At 39.5% G+C, this 6000-nt stretch overlaps 1 protein-coding gene across 1 annotated transcript in view; it reads left to right on the top strand.

The window, feature by feature from the left end:
* The first annotated feature begins 438 nt into the window (after positions 1 to 438).
* Positions 439 to 6000, top strand: part of HHATL (hedgehog acyltransferase like) — a 28578-nt gene continuing 23016 nt past the window's right edge. The window contains exon 1 of the mRNA XM_075315742.1: positions 439 to 650. The gene's annotated coding sequence lies outside the window, so the exon portion shown is untranslated. The remainder of the gene's footprint in view (positions 651 to 6000) is intronic.

Genomic DNA, 6000 nt, shown 5'->3' with positions numbered 1-6000 from the left:
CACCTGCCCTTCCTGCAGAGCTCCTCTCTCCAGGGAATGTGTGACAGTGACTCCTGGGTCCACCTTTGCACCTGCCCTTCCTGCAGAGCCCCTCTCTCCAGGCAGTGTGTGACAGTGGCTCCTGTGTCCACCTTTGCACCTGCCCTTCCTGCAGAGCCCCTCTCTCCAGGGAATGTGTGACAGTGACTCCTGGGTCCACCTTTGCACCTGCCCTTCCTGCAGAGCCCCTCTCTCCAGGCAGTGTGTGACAGTGGCTCCTGTGTCCACCTTTCCACCTGCCCTTCCTGCAGAGCCCCTCTCTCCAGGCAGTGTGTGACAGTGGCTCCTGGGTCCACCTTTGCACCTGTCCATCTTGCAGAGCTCCTCTCTCCAGGGAATGTGTGACAGTGACTCCTGGGTCCACCTTTGCACCTGCCCTTCCTGCAGAGCCCCTCTCTCCAGGCAGTGTGTGACAGGCGGTCCCTGTACCATCCCATCCTGCTCAGCTCATTCCAGCCTCCCAGATCCATCTAAACTTACTTGTGCCACCCTGAGACAGTCACTCCCTGGATTCATGGCTCTCTCGCTCCTGACTCTTCTCTGCTCTCCCCCTGCTGGACCCTGATCTCCTGGCTTCCTCCATCCTGGGCTCCCACATTCTGCACCTCAAGGTCAGTGATAAAGGGGGGACCCTCCATAATGGGGCATTGTGTCCAGCCTTGATTAGCATTGCAGAGCCTGTCACATGGGGCTGTGGGCTTCTGTACATGCCCCGCTCTATACCACCCAGTACACTGGAGCAGAATACTGATTTCTGCACTGCAGACATTTCTCTGAGGCTGAGATATCACACTGCTATGTGGGACATTACGTCACATTGTCTTATAATAGCTCTGGATATAATAGATCAGCGCAGATTGATACTTTATCATTGCTACATTGTAACATTTCACAATAAATATGAAAAGCCAGAGACCCCCCCCCCTCCCACCTTGGCCCCCCTCAGCCTTTTCCCAGGGGGTTGGGGGCAATGGTTTGCTGGTGGATATTCTGGATACATTGTATCAGTAAATTCAGCTGGTGATACATTGTATCAGTGTGGATGGTTTTGCTGCATTCTCCATGCACTGTAGCCACAGATCAGCGGCTGCGCTATTAATGGAAAGAGACGGAGAACACAGCTGAATCCGCTGCCACCAGCATTGCTGACATTACAAAGTGCCAGAAGTAACCCGAGTCACCAACTGCACACCAACTGCACGCATCCTCCTTATAGAAGATCCCTGCAGCACTTCTTCACTCTGGAGGTGTGTATTGTGATACCGCCCACCACCACCAGGGGAGCTATAGCAATTGCTGGGATTGGCTTAAAGGGACTATTTTTCCATGACTTTTCATATTTTGGGAGAAGTTGAGAGCACAAGACTCCTCCTGGCATCCCATCATATAGGTAGGGGGAACCGTGTGCGAGGGCTTTGTAGTGAAATCAATAGACTTCCATTAATTTCAGTGGGAACCTCACACAGTTAATAGGTAAGGGCTGCAGAGAGATATGTCTGGAAGAATATGTCAGCAATGGAGATAAGTAATGAACCCGTATATTCCTAAAAATAAAATTAAATTATAATCATTAATACATTTGTAAAAACGCATGCAAGAATAAATGAATTTCTGGAATACTACTAGCCATAGACCCAGCCAACTAGCCATAGACCCAAACTACTAGATAAAGACCCAAACGACTAGATAAAAACCCAAACTATTAGCCATAGAGCTAGACAACTAGCCAAACACTCAAACAACTAGCCATAGACCCAGACAACTAGCCAAAGACCCAGACAACTAGCCATAGACCCAGACAACTAGCCATAGACCCAGACAACTAGCCATAGACCAGCCAACTAGCCATAGACCCAAACTACTAGATAAAGACCCAAACGACTAGATAAAAACCCAAACTATTAGCCATAGAGCTAGACAACTAGCCATAGACCCAGACAACTAGCCATAGACCCAGACAACTAGCCATAGACCCAGCCAACTAGCCATAGACCCAAACTACTAGATGAAGACCCAAACGACTAGATAAAAACCCAAACTATTAGCCATAGCGCTAGACAACTAGCCATAGACCCAGACAACTAGCCATAGACCCAGACAACTAGCCATAGACCCAGACAACTAGCCATAGACCCAGACAACTAGCCATAGACCCAGACAACTAGATAAAGACCCAAACTATTAGCCATAGAGTCAGACAACTAGCCATAAACACAGACATTTAGCCATAGACCCAAGCTACTAGCCAAAGACCCAAACTACTAGCCATAGACCCAGTATACAATCCATAGACCTAATCTACTAGCCATAGGAGCCAGATAAAATTTACTGCCCTACACCATCGCCCTGAAGAGTCACCCTCTATCATCTACTTATTGAAAGTGAAGAATTTCCTTATTTTACTCCAAAAATTCATCAATTGGTAATGCCTTGTATAAACGTAAAGAGATGGCAACATAAGGACAGGAAAGTGTCAGAATAGTGTAATATATCACAGTACGGCACCGCCACCTCCGCCACAATGAGAGTCAGCCCAGACTGAGCCCAATGTTATCAGCAAGAAACAGGAGCAAAAAGGAGGGAACGAGAGAAGATAAAAAGATACAGTCACATAACAAATACTAGAAACACTTCCAAACAGACGTGATGTGCAGCCGCCGACACCCCGGGTAACAGCAAAATAACACACAACCGCCGCCGCCATGTAACGACCTGTTCACACTGAAAGCAGAGCGATCACACAACACATCTCTGCACTCACATCAACATTCTATAATGTAGCAGAAGTGTTTACACCGGACGATGTGCTGCCGAGAAAGATTATCCCTACTTTAATACTGCCCCTATATAGAAGAATATAACTACAATAATACTGCCTCTATGTACAAGGATATAACTTCTATAATACTGCCCCTATGTACAAGAATATAACTACTATAATACTGCCCCTATTTACAAGAATATAAGTACTATAATACTGCACCTATGTACAAGAATATAACTACTATAATACTACTCCTATGTACAGGAATATAACTACTATAATACTGCTCCTATGTAAAAGAATACAACTACTATAATACTGCTCCTATGTACAGGAATATAACTACTATAATACTGCCTCTATGTACAAGAATATAACTACTATAATACTGCTCCTATATACAAGAATACAACTACTATAATACTGCTCCTATGTACAAGAATACAACTACTATAATACTGCCTCTATGTACAAGAATATAACTACTATAATACTGCCCCTATGTACAAGAATATAACTGCTATAATACTGCCTCTATGTACAAGAATATAACTACTATAATACTGCTCCTAAGTACAGGAATATCACTACTATAATACTGCTCCTATGTACAAGAATACAACTACTATAATACTGCTCCTATGTACAGGAATATAACTACTATAATACTGCCCCCTATGTACAAGAATATAACTACTATAATACTGCCCCCTATGTACAAGAGTATAATTACTATAATACTGCCCCTATGTACAAGAATATAACTACTATAATACTGCCCCCTATGTACAAGAGTATAATTACTATAATACTGCCCCTATGTACAAGAATACAACTACTATAATACTGCCCCTATGTACAAGAATATAACTGCTATAATACTGCCTCTATGTACAAGAATATAACTACTATAATACTGCTCCTAAGTACAGGAATATCACTACTATAATACTGCTCCTATGTACAAGAATACAACTACTATAATACTGCTCCTATGTACAGGAATATAACTACTATAATACTGCCCCCTATGTACAAGAATATAACTACTATAATACTGCCCCCTATGTACAAGAGTATAATTACTATAATACTGCCCCTATGTACAAGAATATAACTACTATAATACTGCCCCCTATGTACAAGAGTATAATTACTATAATACTGCCCCTATGTACAAGAATACAACTACAATAATACTGCTTCTATGTACAAGAATATAACTACGGTACTATAATACTGCCCCTATGTACAGGAATATAACTACTATAATACTGCTCCTATGTACAAGAATAGAACTACTATAATACTGCCCCTATGTACAAGAATATAACTACTATAATACTGCTCCCTATAATAATAATTAATAATTTTATTCATTTATATAATAATAATTTTATTCATTTATATAGCGCTATTAATTCCACAGCGCTTTACATACATTGGCAACACTGTCCCCATTGGGGCTCACAATCTAGAGTCCCTATCTGTATGTCTTTTGGAGTGTGGGAGGAAACCCACGCAAACAAACTCCTTGCAGATGGTGTCCTTGGTAGGATTTGAACCCAGGACCCCAGCGCTGCAAGGCTGCAGTGCTAACCACTGAGCCACCGTGCCCCCTATGTACAAGAGTATAATTTCTATAATACTGCCCCTATGTACAAGAATACAACTACTATAATACCGCCCCCTATGTACAAGAATATAACTACTATAATACTGACCCTATGTACAAGAATATAACTGCTATAATACTGCCCCCTATATACAAGAATATAACTACTATAATACTGCCCCTATGTACAAGAATATATCTACTATAATACTGCTCCTATGTATAAGAATATAACTACTATAATACTGCCCCTATGTACAAGACTATAACTACTATAATACTGCACCTATGTACAAGAATATAACTACTATAATACTGTTCCTATGTATAAGAATATAACTACTATAATACTGCCCTTATGTAGAAAAATATAACTACTATAATACTGCCCCCTATGTACAAGAATATAACTACTATAATACTGCCCCCTATGTACAAGAATATAACTACTATAATACTGCCTCTATGTACAAGAATATAACTACTATAATACTGCTCCTATGTACAAGAATATAACTACTATAATACTGCCCCCTATGTACAAGAATATAACTACTATAATACTGCACCTATGTACAAGAATACAACTACTATAATACTGCCCCTATATACAAGAATATAACTACTATAATACTGCCCCCTATGTACAAGAATATAACTACTATAATACTGCTCCTATGTACAAGAATATAACTACTATAATACTGCCCCCTATGTACAAGAATATAACTGCTATAATACTGCCTCTATGTACAAGAATATAACTACTATAATACTGCTCCTATGTACAAGAATATAACTACTATAATACTGCCCCCTATGTACAAGAATATAACTACTATAATACTGCACCTATGTACAAGAATATAACTATCATAATACTGTTCCTATGTATAAGAATATAACTACTATAATACTGCCCTTATGTAGAAAAATATAACTACTATAATACTGCCCCTATATACAAGAATATAACTACTATAATACTGCCCCCTATGTACAAGAATATAACTACTATAATACTGCTCCTATGTACAAGAATATAACTACTATAATACTGCCCCTATGTACAAGAATATATCTACTATAATACTGCCCCTATGTACAAGAATATAACTACTATAATACTGCCCCCTATATACAAGAATATAACTACTATAATACTGCCACCTATGAACAAGAATATAACTACTATAATACTGCCCCTATATACAAGAATATAACTACTATAATACTGCCCCCTATGTACAAGAATATAACTACTATAATACTGCCCTTATGTAGAAAAATATAACTACTATAATACTGCTTCTATGTACAAGAATATAACTACTATAATACTGCCCCTATATACAAGAATATAACTACTATAATACTGCTTCTATGTACAAGAATATAACTACTATAATACTGCCCCTTATGTACAAGAATATATCTACTATAATACTGCCCCTATGTACAATAATATAACTACTATAATACTGCCCCTATGTACAAGAATATAACTACTATAATATTGCCCCTATGCACAAGAAAATGACTACTATATCACTGCTCCTATGTACAGGAAAATAACTGCTAT

This window comes from Anomaloglossus baeobatrachus, chromosome 6, assembly GCF_048569485.1.
Source record: "Anomaloglossus baeobatrachus isolate aAnoBae1 chromosome 6, aAnoBae1.hap1, whole genome shotgun sequence".
NCBI lineage: Eukaryota > Metazoa > Chordata > Amphibia > Anura > Aromobatidae > Anomaloglossus > Anomaloglossus baeobatrachus.
Note: the sequence above shows the minus strand (reverse complement) of the source record. Positions and strands in the feature narration are given on the sequence as shown.